Here is a 20,635-nt window from a genome sequence, read left to right as displayed (position 1 = left end):
ATTATGATAAAGATGAAAAAGTAAAAGAAACTATTTCAGACCAAAGTAAAGGTATGTAGAATGAAGATACTGTGTGATGTACTCTATGTCCATGAGAGATTTGAACCTCTCATATTAATCACATCTAATTCTTTGAACAACTCACCAACATCATTTAAAGTCATAATTAGCACTAAATAGCAAGAGAGGATCACCAACTGAGAGGTCATGGAATGAAGCCAGAGTATTGACATTGGAGACTACTCATGTTATTTGCTTCAACAAACTCCACTAGGTTTGATGTGTGCAGACAATGGACATTTGGACAGTAGCTGTATGATGAGATGAAGTGGAGCCAATGTACAGTAGAAACATTTAAAACATACAGGCCACTTGGAATATGGCCAGTACGAGTAAAATGGTACATTCTGATTAAAATGCTGAAACTATGAGGGAAGAAATAGAATGGCAATCTGCAAAGGTTTTTGTGACTAATGACTCCAGTTGTCAACCAATATGCAGCTTCAGTGCATGGTCACGAATAGCAGCTGCCTTTGCTCATATCTTCAAAGTAGAGGAAGAGGTGTCAAAGACACAGAATTAGCATTTGTACTTGTAATATTTAAATCAAAGTTATGACCATTACAAAAAACACAAAGAATAAATCGAACAGCACTGTTTCTGTGTCTTCATCTACAGTACCATATCCCTATGCATGAATTGATATGGAGAGATTGTGTAACATTTCAAATTATATTTTATACTGAATGTTTTCATTATGAAAGTCAATGGAAAACAATCAGAAACCAATGACACTAAATTAACATGGCTAAACTGAATCACAGTGAGCTCCCTCTAGGTATCAGAGAGACCAGTTAAGCCACACAGCATGAAAAAGTCACTAGGTGGCACGGTGCTGTGTGAGGTGCTCGGCAGAGTGAAAGATGCCAGGCTTTGGACTCAGAAAAGACCTAGTTTGGATCCCTGCACCACCCCTCACTAGCTATTCTACTCTGGGCAGTCACTTAACCCCTCTGAAACAGTTTCCTCACACTTCAAATGAGGATAATAATACCTGAAATTCTTGTGAAAGTACTGAGAAAATGTAATATACACTAAGAGTAGTGGCAGCTGCAACAGTCATTTCCCTAGATTCCCATTCCAATTGTTTTGGACAAGAACCAACACCAAAATTAGGAGGCAACAATTATTTATTTGGGGCTACATAAACTAGATTACATAATTTCTTTTTTCTGTAGGACTATGGTTTGGTCTGAAATAATTGGTTGCAAAGAAATAGGTCTGAAACAATTGAGAATTTGCCTGTGATTTCAGGTTTGAGCAGATATATGGTAAATCAGAAAAGCCCATGTAGGTAACAAACCTCCTGGAATAATAATAACCTGGAGGTTGGTTAAAAATGAAGGTGGGCCAGGCGCGGTGGCTCACGCCTGTAATCCCAACACTTTGGGAGGCCGAGGCAGGAGAATGGCGTGAACCCGGGAGGCGGAGCTTGTAGTGAGCCGAGATCGCACCACTGCACTCCAGCCTGGGCGACAGACCGAGACTCCGTCTCAAAAGAAAAAAAAAAAAAAAAAAATGAAGGTGGAGCCAGGAGTCGTGGCTCATACCTGTAATCCCATTCTTCAGGGAGGATAAGACAGGAGGACCATTTGAGCTCAGGGGTTTGAGAACAGCCTGGGCAACATAGTGAGAACCCAGTCTCTTAAATAAATACATATATATATTTTTTAATTAGGGTGGAGCACAACCACTTTGGAAACTGGTTTGGCAGTATTTGTTATACTAAAGCTGAAGGTATATCCTATGACCCAGCAATTTCACTCTGAGGTATACAACAAACAAATGCATACTCATGTTCACCAAAAGATGTGTCCTAGAATGTTCATAGCAGCACTATTCAAAACAGCTTCAAACTGGAAATTACACAAAAGATCATCAATAGTTGACAGATAAAGTATGATATATTCACACAAAAGAATTTAACAATAAGGATGAATGGCCTACAATTAAATGTAATATTATCGATGACTCTCACTCCCATCATGTTAAGTAAAAAAAAACAAACACAAAAGAATACATACATTGTGGAATTCTAGTTCTATAAGATATATAAAAAGGAAAAGCAAAACCAAGAAAAGCTAAACCATGTCGTTAGAAGTCAGGATAGGGGTTACCCTTTGGAGTTGGGACATAGTGACTGGAGGCAAGAATGGGATTTTTATGGTGCTGGTGATTTTCTATTGTTTGATCTGTGTACAATTTGATCTGTGTACAATTTGATCTGTGAATGGGTTTATTAAATTTGCAAAAATTCACTAAGCCCTGTATTTATATGTGCACCTTCCTCTATGTGTATTATACTCAATTTAAAAAATTAAGAAATTACAGTGGGCTAATATTCAGTGTTTGACTTTAGCATATTATTTGGTCCTTTATCAGATGGACTTCAGAAGCCATCAGTACACAGGGCAAGAGAGTCCTCAAAAAGCTTTAGACCAGAACAAGTTTTAGTGTGTATTACTCAGTTTCTGAATAAATGCCAGAAAACACATTGTTCGGAGACATTATTAAAATTCATGCAATTTAAATGTTAATATTTTAAGCATAACCTCATGCTAGGAGAGAATGCTCTATTTGCTATTTGCTTACAATATGTAAATGTATAATTTACATAACTGTATTCTAATATTTTGCCTATAAAAAGTTGAATTAGTAAAGTCTTTTTTATCTCCATTGCATACATGTATATATGTAATGTATATTTATATGTAATGTTATCATCTACCCCCTCAACTCATTTCTGGACATAGTAAAGAAATGTATTGCCACCAACTGGTGACCCACTGTAGGTACATGGTATGTAAAACTTTAGGAAGATAAATATTGCAATGTGTATTACTTTACAGTTTATATACCTTGACATGTAAGATCACATTTACATTTTAATGTTTTTAAAATTTTTCTGTAAATAAAATGCTACTTTATATAATGAAATTCTAATTTATGTATTTGAAACATTATATATTTGGTTTACAATTTATTGAGATGACTTAATCCTCATTTCAAAAGTATACTGTTCTGCTATCCATGTCTGCTGCACTAAAAATGATAGCCATTTTAAAAGGTTTAGTGAAACTTGGTTGTATGTGATCCTTTTTCAATGGGATAAAAGCCTGGTCTTGTTCAGACATTCTTTCTATTTTTGAGGGAGCTGAATATTTTTATTAAATTCATGTACTCAGTTTTCTTTGAGAAAAGACAACCTCACAACACTCATTAACATCACATCTTTATAACTTCTTTCAGTTGGTATTTAGACCTCAGTGTGCAAAAAGAGTGCACTAATTGCCATAATGGATTAATTTCCCTGAGTAATGAACATGTCAAATGTACTTTTAGTTCTATCAATTTCCTCTAAAGCCAGAACTCCAAAGAGAAGGTATTTTGTTCTCAAAACAGCACACATCAGTTATAGGGTTCCCTGGAGTTTCCACCTTCTTTGTCTGCTGCTCCCTATGTCTTGTGGAGCAAACATCATGGCTATGACAAAGCCTCCTTCCTGGTGAAGAATCTTGGAAACAGTCTCTCAAAGGGAGGAAACCTTCCTATTCTATTTTTCTCCATCATCATCTTGTTTCATACAATCAAATATTTTTACAGTTCATTAGTTTTGGATTCTCCTTCCTTCCTTTGTCTTTACCCATTTCCTACTCTAGATCATACCCTTCAGGGCAGTGATATGTGTATCTACCTCCCTCTTTCTCCTCTCTATGCAAGTCCCTTTTAACTGACAGTGACAAGGACAGGAAATAAAGGCGATCGAGATGCAGTTTCTACCCTCAAAGAACTTGCAAGTCAATGGTCAGAACCTGCTCTTTGGGTGATCTAGAGAATTAATTGCAAAAGGCTATAATGATTGATCAAATAAATATATTTTCCTGTATAATTAAAAATGATTAATTATAAGAGCTAATAATTTTCACTACAAACAGTACTCAAATGTAAGATTGTTCTATTTTCCAGATTTCACATTTGCACATAACCTGTTATTTAAAAATTAAGCTTCTAAGCCCTCTTTATAATGGGTGTTTAGAGTGTACTCCTTAAATCTAATAACATCTTACAGGATAGGAAAATCAGAAGAGTCAGAGAACAGGGGAGAACTATATTTGAGAGGGCAGAGGGCTCTTTGAATGCTCCTGAAATCACCCCAATAGGCAACTGGTGTCAGTCAGAATAGCTTATAGCTAGAAATAATATTAACAGTATAAAATTATTTTCCTGAATATTAGAATCTACATTTGCATTAATGCAAAATACATATCTAGAAATGCTATTACTTCAACTGCAAATTAGTGTATAAGAGTGGTGCAGAATGTTAAATAACTTTACAGAAGAAAAGCATATACTTCTCCTATTCTCTGCAGGAGTATTTTACATCTATAGTCAGGTTGCTGTTGCTGAGATGTCTTGGCTTCCTGGTGATTTATAAAAGCAGAAAAAAAAAACTGTGAGGTTATTTGGTATTGCATGCATGGTGTCTCAAGATATTTGCACATATTGTTTGAGCCAATGTTCCTAAAATTCAACCATGTTAGGCTAGTATTTCTCTGGCCATAATTATTTAAGGGTAATAACTATAATTACTGCAGTGCTGCACAAAATTGGATAACTTTACTAAGTTATAAACATGTACATCCACCAATTACAGAGGAAAAGAACTTGTATAAAGTTATCAAAATACGTCTTACGCTGAAAAGATACGTATTAACTTATGTAGCAAAAATTTATTTTATCATCTACTATTTTAGATTTTTGGAATAAAATACGAAATGCTTTCCCCTTTAAAGGACATAGTCTCAAAAGGAAGACAGATGCATACACAAGTAAACACAGTGATAAGGGTGGAGTAGAATATGCTGCCTCTCTGCTCAGTCTCTGTTGACTCCTCATCCTCTGATTTCTCCTTCAAATTGGTGTTCTGTGGCATTCTTTTCTCCTCTTCTCACTATGCATTATCCCTGGGCGATTTCTTTCTCTATAATTGACTTCAATTACCCCTTCCATTGTTGTAAGTCCTAGATATTTCTTTTCAGTCCAGATGGCTCTTTCAATTCTCTCTCCAGAGTCTACTAAACACCACTACCTGGATACCCCATGCCCCAGGTCTCAAAAGCAACTTAGCAAGAACAGAATTTATCATCTTTCTTTCCCTTCCTCCTCTATTTACCTATCTTAAATGTATATATAAAATTATAATGTCCTGTGGCCCTGGCCAGAAACCCAGGGGTTACCCTGATCCCTCCCACGTCTTTCTTTCGCTATCCAGTCTGTGTGCCCCCGTAGCCTGCCTCTTTGCTGTACCTTGCAGCCTTGCATCTGAATATATTCCTTTCCCATTGCCTCAATTCAGGCTTTCATTTGCCCACCTATTCGTTCATTTATTTGGCAAATGTTTCTGAAGAGGCTTTTCCATTTCAGGCTTTCATTATCTTGTTGCAATGTGTTTTGTGCCTTTAGTATCATTTCTGTAAAACATAGAAATCTTCCTCAATTCTGCCAGAATAATGATTCTAAAACACAAATCTGGTCCTGTTTCTTCTCTACTGAAAGTCCTTCTTTGGCTTTTCATAGTCATAAAATGTGGTGTTCACATATTAAGTTAAAAGGGAAAGAAGGTGTCAGGAAACTATTAAAATATTAATAATCTTTCAGCGTCTAATTCTAAAGCAGAATTGATAAAAAATCAGACAGCAAATGTCAAATCTGCTACTCTTCTTCCATGCTACCAAAGTCTGAATAGCTTGGAATGGCCGATAACAACAATAATCAATTTCTTCCTTTGTTCCTTTCCTCCCATACTAATTAAGGAAAGATGAGGACATATATTCATATTTCTGGTACACATATTTAAGTTATTTCTAAAAATTACCAGGGGACAATGAGGAGTTTGAAAACAACATATTTGGAATATCGAATCTCTCAGGACAAAAAGCAAAGGTGGCTGAATCAGCAGAATATTCCCACTACCGTACTCTCATAAGATTCTGTCCACCACCTAAGTAATATCTCTCCCTTTATTTTGATGCAAGTGATTGAAAAAGTGTGGTAAGAGGAAAATGGAATTGACATAAAATAATGTTACAGTGTAACACTTTCAAACTGTTTGTAAAAAACTCTCTTCATGTCAGATTTAGCCCTGTGACAACATAGCACAGGGAGTATAATCTGTTCTATAATATATTCTAGGAAACCTCAAACCAAATACTGTCTGTCTCAATTATCCCAAGAGCTTAGAGGTCATGGAGGTATGGATTCTGGAGCATGTTGATCTAAAACCATTCTTAAAATATAACTTCAATATGCCACACAGATAAGTTTGGAGTTACTCATGTTGAAGCTGGATAAAGCATTGGAGCCCTGCTTACCCCTCTGCCTGTCCTCATCTCCACTGATCTCCTGGAGGCCTCTCCAGCTGCAGTTTTCTTCTAGAAAATCCTGATCATAAACACATTAGCTCATGGAACAATGTCTGTACCTTTTAATATGGCATACCAAGCCCTCCAGAGTCCTGTTTCTAATTTTCTATTTTGATCACTTACTTTGTACCACCCTCCCAGCCACCAGTTTACCCCGCCTCCACTTTTACACATTCTTCCACCCCAACAGTCTGTGAACCAGCCCACTGCTTGCACATGAGGTTACTTCAAGAGAATGCCTTTCACTCACAGGGTTCTTTCTTCATTCTCCATGCCCTCTTACCTCCATCCACCCATCACCTCTCATGTTGCAAGGCTTAGCTAAGAGATCACCATCTATTGGAAGTGCTTCCTGGCCCTTCAATTAGAATTGTGCAGTGCTGAGGCTTCAGGGATCATGGCGGACGGGATGCAGGACTAAATTGCATCTCCGACTCGGTTGGACAGAGCAGCGTGTGGAGGCTCACGTCTTGAATGTTTGCTCCAGAGCAACTGCAGGAATAAATCAGGAAACCTGAGAAGACTCACAGACCCCCTGAAGGAAGGCTATTGCTACTGCAGGACCCAGGAGACACCCCAAATACTGTGAGTACCCATACTGTGGAAGTGGGAAAGGGAAGTCATCCATTGCCGAACACACACCCCCACTGGGGAAACTGAAGGCCTAGATTACTGGAGAAGATTTTGACCTTACCTGGAGCTGAGTCCATTTAGAGAGCTGAGAGAAATACAGGGGTAGAGGAAGCAGCAAGAAAAGTCCTGGGAGCTTGCTGTGTTCCCCATGAAGTGGGTTTTGCCTGGCCTCATAGGAGTCCTTCAAGAGGACGGCCAGAGGGTCTGAGAAAAGGCCACAGGACAAAGGAAATTTCCATGTGAACATTGTAACAATTTGAACTGACTGAGAAGCCTCCTGGCCAGAACTTGGGGGAGGGCGTGAATCCAGTGTGCAGATTCCACAGGTCGGGGAAGAAGGAAAGCCATATTTGCTTTTGCAGCTGGGAGGCGGGTGGCCTGAGGCAAGTTCTCAGCCCTACTCGCCCACTGCCTGGAAACAGACTTGGTGCTGTTGGAGGTGGCATGGTGGGAGTGAACTGGCCCTCAAGATTGCATTGGAGCTGGGTGAGGCCTGTGACTTCCAGCTTTCCCCTACTTCCCTGACAACCTGCATGACACAGTAGAGACAGTCATAAGCTTCCTAGGAACTTAACTCTATTGACCTGGGAACCTCACCCCCATCTCCCACAACAGCCTCAGTAAGACCCACCCAAGGAGAGTCTGAGCTTAGCCATGCCTAGCCCTGCCCTCATCCGGTAGTCTTTCCCTACCCAGCCTGGTAACTGAAGACAAAGGGCAGATACTCTTGGGAGTTCTAGGGCCCTGCCCACTGCCTGCTCCTCCCCACAGTACCACAGCTGATGTTCTCTGGAAAGTGACACCTCCCGGCAGGAGGCCAACCAACACAAAAATAGTGCATTAAACCATGAAAGCTAAGAACGCTCACAGTGTTCATTTCACCCCCCTGCCACCTCCACCAGAACAGGTGCTGGTATCCATGGCTGAGAGACCCACAGACAGTTCACATCACAGGACTCTATGCAGACAACCTCCAGTAACAGCCCAGAGCTGGGTAGACTTGCTGGGTGGCTAGATCCAGTATAGAGATAGCAATTACTACAGCTCGGCTCTCAGGAAGCCACAACCATAGGAAAATGGGGAGAGTACAACATCAAGGGAACATCCCATGGGACAAAAGAATCTGAACAACAGCCTGCAGCCCTAGACCTTCCCTCTGACAGAGCCTACCCAAATGAGAAGGAACCAGAAAGCCAACTCTGGTAATATGACAAAACAATGTTATCTAGCACCTCCAAAAAATCACAGTAGCTCACCAGCAATGAACCCAAACCAAGAAGAAATCCCTGATTTACCTGAAAAAGAATTCAGGAGGTTAGTTATTAAGCTAATCACAGAGGCACCAAAGAAAGGCAAAGCCCAATGTAAGAAAATCCAAAAAATGGTACAATAAGTGAAGGGAGAACTATTCAAGGAAATAGATAGCATAAATAAAAAACAATCAAAATTTCAGGAAACAATGGACACACTTATAGAAATGCAAAATGCTCTGGAAAGTCTCAGCAATAGAATTAAACAAATGGAAGAAAGAAATTCAGAGTTTGAAGACAAAGTCTTCGAAGTAACCCAGTCCAACAAAGACAAAGAAAAAAAGAATAAGAAAATATGAATAAAGCCTCCAAGAATTCTGGGATTATGTTAAATGACCAAACCTAAAAATGTTTGGTATTACTGAGAAAGAAGAGAAATCTATAAGTTTGGAAAACACATTTGGGGGAATAATAGAGGAAAACTTCCCTGGCCTTGCTAGAGATCTAGACATCCAAATACAAGAAGCATAAAGAACACCTTGGAAATTCATCACAAAAAGATCATCGCCTTAGCACACTGTCATCAGGTTATCTAAAGTTAAGACAAAGGAAAGAATCTTAAGAACTGTGGGACAAAAGCACCAGGTAACCTGTAAAAGAAAACCTATTAGATTAACAGCAGATTTCTCAGCAGAAACCCTACAAGCTAGAAGGGACTGGGGTCCTATCTTCAGCCTCCTCAAACAAAACAATTATCAATCAAGAATTTTGTATCCAGTGAAACTAAGCTTCATATATAAAGGAAAGATAATCTTTTTCAGACAAGCAAATGCTGAGAGAATCTGCCACTACGAAGCCACCACTACAAGAACTGCTAAAAGGAGCTCCAAATCTTGAAACAAATCCTGGAAATAAATCAAAACAGAACCTCTTTGAAGCATAAATGTCACAGGACGTATAAAACAAAATTACAATTTAAAAAACAAAAACAAAAAACCAAGGTATACAGGCAACAAATAGTAGGATGAATTGAATGGCACCTCAAATGTCAATACTAACACTGAATGTAAATGGCCTAAATGCTCCAATTATAATACACAGAATTGCAAAATGGATAAGAAATCACCAACCATCTGCTGCATTCGAGAGACTCACCTAAAACATAAGGACTCACACAAACTTAAGGTAAAGGGGTGGAAAAGATATTTCAGGCAAATGGACACCAAAAGTGAGCAGGAGTAGCTATTTTTATATCAGACAAAACAAGCTTTAAAGCAATAGCAGTAAAAAAAAAATAATAATAAAGAGGGACATTATATAATGATAAAAGACCTTGTCCAACAGGAAAATATCACAATCCTAAATATATATATGCCTAACACTGGAGTCCCCAAATGTATAAAACAATTACTAATAGACCTAAGAAATGAGATAGACAGCAACACAATAATAGTGGGGGACTTTAATACTCCACTGACAGCACTAGACAAGTTATCAAGACAGAAAAGTCAACAAACAATGAATTTAAACTGTGCCCAGGAACAAATGGAGTTACCAGATATATACAGAACATTCCATCCAACAACCACAGAATATACATTCTATTCAACAGCACATGGAACTTTCTGCAAGATAGACCATATGATAGGCCACAGAATGAACCTCAACAAATTTAAGAAAATTGGCATTACATCAAGCACTCTCTCAGACCACAGTGGAATAAAACTGGAAATCAATTCCAAAAGGAACCTTCAAAACCATGCAAATACATGGAAATTAAATAACCTGCTCATGAATGATCACTGAGTCAAAAATGAAATCCAGATGGAAATTAAAAAATTCTTTGAACTGAATGGCAATAAGCAACACAACCTATCAAAACCTCTGGGATACAGCAAAGGCAGTGCTAAGAGGAAAGTTCATAGCCCAAAAGGCCTACATTATCAAAAAGCCTGAGAGAGCACAAACAATCTAAGATCACACCTCAAGGAACTAGAGAAACAAGAACAAACAAAACCCAAACCCAGCAGAAGAAAGGAAATAACCAAGATTAGAGAATAACTAAATGAAATTGAAAAAAAAAATACAAAAGATGAATAAAACAAAAAGCTGGTTCTTTGAAAAGTTAAATACAACTGACAGACCATTAGCAAGATTAACCAAGAAAAGAAGAGAGAAAATCCAAATAAGCTCAATAAGAAATGAAACAGGAGATATTACAACTGATACCACAGAAATACAAAAGATCATTCAAGGCTACGATGAATACCTTTACACTCATAAACTAGAAAATCTAGAAGAGATGAATAAATTCCTGGAAAGCTACAACCCTCCTAGCTTAAATCAGGAAGAATTAGATACCCTGAACAGACCAATAACAATCAGCGAGGTTGTATGGTAATTAAAAAATTACCTATAACAAAAAGTTCAGGACCAAATGGATTCACAGCAGAATGCTACCAGACAGTCAAAGAAGAATTGGTACCAATCCTATTGGCACTATTCCACAAGATAGAGAAAGAGGGAACCCTCCCTAAATCATTCTATGAAGCCAGTATCACCCTAATACCCAAACCAGGAAAGGACATAATCAAAAAAGAAAACTACAGACCAATATCCCTGATGAACATAGTTGCCAAAATCCCTAACAAAATACTAGCTAACCAAATCCAACAACATACAAAAAGATAATTCAGTATGATCAAGTGGGTTTCATTACACAGGATGCAGGGATGGTTTAACATATGCAAGTGAATAAATGTGATACACCACGTAAACAGAATTAAAAACAAAAATCACATGATCATCTCAATAGATGTAGATAAAGCATTCGACAAAACCCAGCATCCCTTTATGATTAAAACTCTCAGCAAAACTCGCATTGAAGGAACATATCTCAATATAATAAAAGCCATCTATCACAAACCCACAGCCAATATAATACTGAATGGGGAAAAGTTGAAAGCATTCCCTCTCAGAACTGGAACAAGAAAAGGATGCCCACTGTCACCACTCCTCTTCAACATAGTACTGGAAGTCCTAGCCAGAGCAATCAGACAAGAGAAAGAAAGAGCATCCAAATCGGTAAAGAGGAAGTCAAACTGTCACTGTTTGTTGATGATATGATCATTTACCTAGAAAACCCTAAAGACTCTTCCAGAAAGCTCCTAGAACTGATAAAAGAATTCAGCAAAGTTTCCAGATACGAAATTAATGTACACAAATCAGTAGCCCTTCTATATGCCAACAGCAACCGAGCTGAGAATCAAATAAAAAATCAACCCCTTTTACAATAGCTGCAAAAAAATAAAATAAAATACTTAGGAATACACATAACCAAGGAGGTGAAAGATCTCTACAAGGAAAACCACCAAACACTACTGAAAGAAATCATAGATGACACAAACAAATGGAAATACATCCCATGCTCATGGATGGATAGAGTCAATATTGTGAAAATGACCACACTGCCAAAAGCAATCTACAAATTCAATGCAATTCTCATCAAAATACCACTATCATTCTTCACAGAATTAGAAAAAAAGAATTCTAAAATTCATATGGAGGGGAAAAAAAAAAAAAAAAAAGCAAGACTAACCAAGAAGAGCAAATCTGGAGGCATCACATTACCTGATTTCAAACTATACTGTAAGGCCATAGTCACCAAAACAGCATGGTAATGGTATAAAAATAGGCACATAGACCAATGGAACAGAATAGACAACCCAGAAATGAACCCAAATACTTATATCCAACTGATCTTTGACAAAGCAAACGAAAACTTAAAATGGGGAAAGGACATCCTATTCAACAAATGGTGCTGGAATAATTGGCTAGCCACATGTAGAAGAATGAAACTGGATCCTCATCTACCACCTTATATAAAAATTAACTCAAGATGGATTAAGGACTTAAATCTAAGACATGAAACTATAAAAATTCTAGAAGGCAACATTGGAAAAACCCTTCTAGACATTGACTTAAGAAAGGATTTCATGACCAAGAACCCAAAAGCAAATGCCTTAAAAATGAGAATAAATTGTTGGGACTTAATTAAACTAAGGAGATTTTACATGGCAAAAGGAACAGTCAGCAGAGTAAACAGGCAACCCACAGAGTGGAAACAAATCTTCACAATCTATACATATGACAAAAGGACTAATATCCAGAATCTACAATGAACTCAAACAAATCAACAAGTAAAAAACAAACAGTCCCATCAAAAAGCGGGCTAAGGTCATGAATAGACAATTCTCAAAAGAAGATATACAAATGGCCAACAAACATATGAAAAAATGCTCAACATCACTAATGATCAGGGAAATGCAAATCAAAACCACAATGTGATACTAGCTTACACCTGGTAGAATGGCCATAATCAAAAAATAGTAGATGTTGGTGTGGATGCAGTGAACTGGAAACACTTCTACACTGCTGGTGGGAATGAACATAAACTAGTACAACCACTGTGGAAAACAGTGTAGAGATTCCTTAAAGAACTAAAAGCAGAATTACCATTTGATCCAGCAATCCCACTACTGGGTATCTACCCAGAGGAAAAGAAGTCATTATATGAAAAAGATACTTCCATGCATGTTTATAGAAGTACAATTCATAATTACACACATGTGGAACCAACCCAAATGCTCATCAATCAACAAGTGGATAAAGAAATTGTAATATATATATATATATATACACACACACACATACACACACTATATCATGCATATATATATATACACATATATATATGATGGAATACTACTCAGCCATAAAAAGGAATAAATTAATGGCATTCACAGTAACCTGGATATGAGATTAGAGATTATTATTCTAAGTGAAGAAACTCAGGAATAGAAAACCAAACATTGTATATTCTCACTCATAAGTGGGAGCTAAGCTATGAGGATGCAAAGGCATAAGAATGACACAATGGACTTCGGGGACTCAGGGGGAAATGAAAGAAAGGGGGTGAGCCATAAAAAAACTAACAATAGGGTGCAGTGAATACTGTTCCGTTGATGGGTACACCAAAATCTCACACATCACCACTAAAGAGCTTACTCATGTAACCAAACACATAACATAACACATAACCAAACAATAACATAGGTTATTGTTCTCCAATAACCTATGAAGGAGAAAAAAAAAAGAATTGTACAGTACCTTATCCCACTGTACTAGACACTAGACACCCTTCCAAGGCAATGTCTGTAAAACTGTATTGTATTATGTATTTGTTAATAACTAGTTTGTTTAAAATATGATAAATTTTAACAACACAGAATAATATAAAGAAGCAAATAACAAGCATCTATATTCCTTTCACCCACAATTTATCACATTTGAATTTTTAATTTATTTGTTTTAATCTTTTTGTTTTTAATATTTTTTAAAGAAAATTGCTTTTGTGTAAAAATAAATTCTGCTTATTGAAAATATTTCAAATAGTGCTGAAAATCATGGAGATGAATGTTTTTAAAAATTCAAAATGTTATTACATGGAAATGAACCCTATCATACAAAGTATATATCTAGATAGGATGAGGAGGCTAAGTAGGCTGACATTTTATTAAAATGGGATCATATTATACATATTATTTATGTGATTTTAATGGAAAAAAAAGAAACTAAAGAACACATGAAGGAACTACTTAACTTCCAGTAAGTTGTTTCTCAAGATAAGAATATTCTCATTTAAAAGACTTCTACATTTACAAAACAAGTTTACAAAAAGCATTAAGACACTGGACTCAGACTGGTTCTTTCACAAGTACATTTAAATTTTAAATGGCTTTATCTTCCTGCTATGCAATATGAAGACCTTAATATCTTTATACTTCAATCTATTTTTCCACTCTACCTTTCTTTTCTTATTTTTTGTAAGGATGGGGTCTCACTATGTTGCCTAGGCTGGTCTCAAACTCCTGGCCTCAAGTCATCCTCTCACCACAGCCTCTCAAAGTGCTGGGATCAAGGTGTAAGCCACCACACTTGGCCTACCTATTTTTTTATTATATTATTAATTACAATTGTCCAAGTTTTAATATTTACTTTTCTCTTTTAACTTTTATTTTGATATAATTTCAAAGCTACAAAGAAGTACAAGGAATTCCAATTTACTCTATTATCTAGATTCTTCAAATGTTACATTTTACTATACTTTTTTTAATCATTTTATCTCTCCAGTTTTTTTCAGAAATAAATGAGAGTAAGCCCTCATGCAAACATAAGCTCTCTTTACTTCTAAATTTTTCAGTGTATACATCTGAAAAGCAGAGATATCTTCTTATATAAGCACAGTGCAATTATCAAAAAGAGAAAATTAACATTGATGCAATAGTTAAGACTTCATTCAGATTTCTTCAATTATCTCACCAATGTCTTTTCCTGTTCCAGGACAATCTAGGATTCTTCATTTAATTCAGCTGTTATGTCATTTTATTCTCCTTTAAACGTTAACAGATTCTTAGTCTTCGTCTTTCATAACCATTATCTTTTGGAAGCTCATGGGTCAGTCATTTTGTGGCCTCTCCCAGCAGTAGTTCTGTATGTTAATGGGTGCACAGAAGATTTTCAAAATTTTTACCTCTCTATCGTCTTTCTTTTGATTCAGGAATGGATAAATTTCCCTGAGTTTTCTCATTTGTGAGATTAATACTTTGGCTGTGGTTGGGTTTGGTCGGGCTTGGTGGTGGGGGGCAGGGTGGGGGGCAGTTACATTTTCTTTTCCTTAGACTAGTAATTCTCAATCTGTTGTATGTTGGTATCAACTAGGTAGCCTTCTGTACTGGATGGGTCTTGTTCCATCTACAATTTTGCAGCCCAAGGGGAGAAGAGAATAAAGATCAGTTGAGGTAGCTTTGTACTCTTGGTTGGAATGCTTGGACTTTATCTTCTCTCAGATTTTGTTAAATATACTATACTAGAACTCACTCCATCTACTCAGGTCAGAGGGTATCCTGTACTTTGGATTATTCCTCCAACTGGGTATGCAGCTGTGGAGCCTTCATTTTCTTAAGAAATATCCAGTCAAGCCCAGTCTCTCAATTTCACTTATTTCTTTCCAACTATTGTTTTTATTGCTTTCTGGTAAGAAGAATAAAAAGATGCAGATATCCACTTATTTGCTTTTCCCCAACTTTGGGGGTATTAGTGAAAATCCACAATATAGCATTTCGTTGTTTTATCTATATTATTTAAGGCTTTATTAAGCCTTCCTGTTCCACTCCAGAATCTTGTTTTCTTTAATCAGGGCCAGTTTTCAGTTATTGCACTAGTTTATGCTAATTTCCTTATTTGGTTTCTGTTGATTATTTTTGTTGTTGTTGTTGCAGTTTACATGTTCCATATTGTGAGGTGCAGGGGAAGGGGAAAAATTCTAGGGTGGAATTTCAACCCATTTTAACCTGAAACAGCAGTTATTCATTTATACACCTGTCTTTTTCTAATTGATGATAAACCCCAGAAAAGCAGGTTATTATTTTAGTTGACTTAGGCACTGGCACAGTGTCTGACACATGATAAACACTCAGTAAATGCTTTTTAGAGTGATTTTTTTCAGGTATAATGAGAAAACAGATGGAAGAACACCAAAAAGTTATGAATTTAATCAAAATCCAGACTCTTCACTCACAGTGTGTATTACCATATGCTTAAACGTCAGGTAAACAGTTCATAATTTCATGCATTATCCAATTATTTCTGATCTCAACGTTTGCTGAACTAAAATCTTGCATTTTCCCAGCCTCTTTCCAAACTGTTCATTTCTCAGCCCAATGGATAGAAAGTAGTGTTCAAAGGCTCACTAATTTACCAGGTATCCTTTCTCTTCCACTCGCTTGGTAATTATAGTCACATCCTTTTATTCTTCTCAGAAAGATGTCTTAAAATTCACACCATCACCACCTCCCAAAACAAATCAAAATACCTTCAGCAGCCGAAGATTGTAAGAACAGCCAATTCCTTTATTTTTGTAAAGATTTCTTCCTTGACAAGGCAATAAACAAGATCCTGCTCCTCATCTGTACCACAGTGTCTCTTTATGAAGCATTAATTGTTATCATAGGATGATCCACTGTAAAATAACGAAACTATTTGTTCTTTTTCTTTGTAGTTTCGTGGGAATTTAAAAAGGTCTTAACATTTCATTAATAGACATATAAATGACATGAACCTAGAGTCACACTCACCCCTGATATGAGCATCACACAATGTCTCTGCCATTTGTTATTCAACCCAGATTTGTTATCATCCCACAGCCTCAAACCATTCTGTCATTTGGAAATGTATTTATTGACATCTTTTAAAACCTACTTTTTATTTAGCTCTGAAGTCTATGTTATACTTTCTCTCTGGCAGCTTTTAAAGACATTGCTTTCTTATACGCGCTTAAAATCAAAATATTAACTAAGAAGTCTTGTTAAAATTAACTAAATATATAAACATAAGGTCTCTAGAAAAGAAGAGATGAGCCAGGGCAGTGCCCGCACCTATAATCCCAGCTACTTTGGAGGCTGAGACAGGGGAATGTCTAGAGTCCAGGAGTTTGAGACCAGCCTGAGCAACATAGAGAGATCCTATCTCTACAAAAACACTAATACTAATACTAATAATCATAAAATTAAAAAATTTAATTAGGTGGGCACAGTGGCTAATTCCTGTAGTCCCTGCTACTGAGGAGGCTCAGGCAAGGGGAGCTCTTAAGACCAGGAGTTCAAGGCCGCAGTGAGTTATGACTGCAAAACTGCACTCCAGCCTGGAGGACAGAGGGAGACTCCATATCCTAAAACAAAAAAAGAGAGAGTGAAAGAGATGAATGCAAAACAATTAAAGGTAAGTGTTTTATACTATTTTTTAAATTATAGAGTCAATTAATTCAACTCTTGGCTGTAGAAAATAGTTTCAAGGATGACAAGACAGTAAAGTGGACGACACCCAGTAAACTTACCAGACCATAATAATTATGCACAAATAGATGGACTGCTTTAACTAATTAATTTATATTTCAAAAATGTTGTTTTTATGTTACTGACAGTAGTACTATTCAACAGGTGAAAATGAAGGATTAGATAAAATCAGAGTAGCATATAATAAAATACAAAAAATAGGTTAGCATTTGTTGTGGTAGACAAAATAATGATCTGGCAAAGGCGTCAACATTCTAATCTCTAGAGCGTGTGAATATGTTACTTTATATGGCAGAATAAATTTTGTTGATGTGATTAAATTAAGGATCTTGAGATGAGGAGGTTATTCTGGATTATCTTAGTGTGCTCAACATAATCACAAGGGTCCACATAGCAGGGAGGCAAGAGGCTCCAAGTGAGAAAAGTCAATGATGGAAGCAGAGGGTGGAATGATGTAGCCATGAATCGAAGAATGCTGGTAGCCTGCAGAAGCTGGAAGAAGCAAAGAACGAATTCTCCCTAAAACCTCTGGAAAAAACCAGACCTGCCAACCAGTCCTGCCCAAGTCAGTCTGATTTTAAACTTTGACCCCTAAATCTCTAAGATAATAAGTTTGTGTTGTTTTAAGCCACCAAATGTGTGGTAATTTGTTACCACAGCAATAAAAAACTAATGCAGGATTTAAAATTCATTCCATAAGGGCTTATACAGTATCTAGTAAAAAGCTGTAAAGGCTGGATTACAAAGACAAAGGTGGAATGCTTTCTTTGTTGGTTGCTTAAAATATGTGACAAAACTAGTTCTGATTATCATTTTGTAAGGTTTTGGTAGTATCCAACTTTTAGAATGGTTTCATATTACTGTTTAAAGTTCTGTGTGTGGCTACACACAAATGTGAAATTCCCCATAGCCCTCTGAAGCATAAATCAATTTTGTTGGTATTTTTAAAAATAACACCTCTAATGTAATTACATCCTATTGGCTTTATAAAATAAGGCCCCATGATTGTGAAAGCAGGGATGCTATTTGAAATGTTAGTCTCTGTGATCAAGATATTTGCTACATCAAGAAAAACCACCAATTCCCAGAGGGTTTTCACACCTGAAAATTAACCCAATTTATTTTGTGAATCTGTGTTATGCAAATTAAAAAAATCAATCACTTAGAGATATTTTAACAAAGGATTTTCCAAAAGGAATAAAACTTCCCTACACAAATCAGTTCTTTAATTTTCCCTCAATACAAATGCATACATTTAATAGTCTGTTGTGAGACTAGTTATTTAACAAATGCCACACTATAGAATAAATGTTGAATTATTTGCCTGATACGGTAGAATACTCTGGAAAATATATTAACAGAATTGTCTTTTTTTTTTTCTTAAAGAATATAGATTTTGTGTTTGTAGAGTTATTTGGGTGAATGTCATGGTTAACTGTACGGACTCTGGAGCCAGATTGTTGGATTGAATCCCAGCTCTGCCACTTGTGACCTGAGGTTAATTACTTAATGTCTCTCCGCTTCATTAGGAAAATGGGGAAAATGATAACACCTGGTTTGTTTGATTGTTTTGAAGGTTAAATACGTCAAAGCATTTAAAGTACTTATTGATAGAATGAGGCCTTGTACCAACAAGCCCTCATTAAAGTCAGGAAAATAAAATAATAGTTAATCAATCTCATAAATACATATGTAGCTCCCATTATGTAGTCAGCAGATATTTATTAGGGCCTCCTAAGTTGTAGGCAGCATCATTCCTTATGAAATGAATCTCCCTCTTAAGCCTAGTTGATAGCTTATGGGGAGCTCTAGAAGACCTCTCCAGAGCTAAACATATTTTAAGTATATGCAACATTAGAGTCATCAGAGTTTAACACTAAGAGGTTCAGGGCTAATGGCTGAGAAGAGTATATCATGATCCAAAAACAGCAAGGTTAATCTTAATTCTAATTGTGAGTTCACAAGCCTTAGGATCACAAAATCTTTCTTAGAGAACACATGAGGGAAATTTTTAAAAAGAGAGAAAATGGTGAAAAGCTTGGTTAAAAAATAAATTGAGGAGGGTATAGAAAAAGGGATAGAATTATAACATTATATTCTGAATTTTCAGTGTAGGGGTAGTTGATGATTGAGCAGAATGTTAAGCAGTCAGAGCAAAGGAAACGAAAAAGCCAAAAGTCAACTTTTCAGCCCTATTCACTTGTATGGGGTACAGCATGTTTGACAAGAACACTAATTAAACATATGCTTAATTAATAACCACCCAGAGGTACCTTGACCCTTGTAGTGGAGAGGGTTGAAGTCAGGCAGGCATTAGCTAGCTGACTAGCAGAGATAGAAGAGATAACAGTTGTGCCAAGGAAGGCTTTCTCTGCCTGAGTCTGTTGTCTAATTGACTCAGAGTCTAATAGCTTGAGGCCTTATTGGGTTGGAAAAGCCAACTGCCTTAACAGGAGACAATTGTCACTTTAACCCAAACAGTTCGAGGTAGCCCAGTTTCAAAAATCAGATTAAGACTATTGCCTTCTTATTTAAGGTTTTTTTTTTTTTAATTCGCGTGTGTGTGTGTGTGTGTGTGTGTGTGTGTATGTGATCCAGTAGCTGCATTTAAAATGAGACAGGGAAATGAGCTGAGCTGATTTTGTGGAGTTCATTTAATAAATGTGAGTTGAAAGGCTTAAAAATCTGTCTAGATTGAATCTTTGGTTTGGGGCACTAATATGAAATTTACTAGAAGCAAAGAGGTTCTGAAGGGATTGCACTTTCAAAAGCAGCACAGCCTGGCCTACCAAAACCTGTGTGTGTGTGTGTGGTGTTTTGTTTTGTTTGTTTGTTTGTTTACCTTTAAATAAGTCCTAAAGCAAATCCTTATTCTCCAAAACCTTACCAGCAGAAAATGGCCATTCCAAAATCCTAGAGAATCATAGAACAAGAAGAAAAAGAGAACCTGGGTCCGTGGATGACATGGACAGAAAATGCTTACATGTTCTGCAGGCAAGTAAGAGAGAAATAAATTTCAAACTTGTGTGTGACTCACTGTATTGGTCTCTCTCTCTCTCTCTCCCTCCCTCCCTCCCTCCCTCCCTCCCTCTCTCTCTCTCTCTTTCTTTCTTCTTGATGGAGTCTGGCTCTGTCACCCAGGCTGGAGTGCAGTGGTGCAATCAAGGCTCGCTGCAAGCTCCGCCGCCCGGGTTCGCGCCATTCTCCCGGCTTAGCCTCCCGAGCCGGCGCCCGCCACCCGCCTGGCTAATTTTTTCTATTTTTAGTAGAGACGGCGTTTCACTGTGTTAGCCAGGATGGTCTCGATTTGGCCTGGAGTTTTCTTTTTTGAAAGGTTTTTAATCATTAATTCAATTGT

The sequence above is a fragment of the Pan troglodytes genome, chromosome 2 (assembly GCF_028858775.2).
Source record: "Pan troglodytes isolate AG18354 chromosome 2, NHGRI_mPanTro3-v2.0_pri, whole genome shotgun sequence".
Taxonomy (NCBI): domain Eukaryota; kingdom Metazoa; phylum Chordata; class Mammalia; order Primates; family Hominidae; genus Pan; species Pan troglodytes.
Note: the sequence above shows the minus strand (reverse complement) of the source record.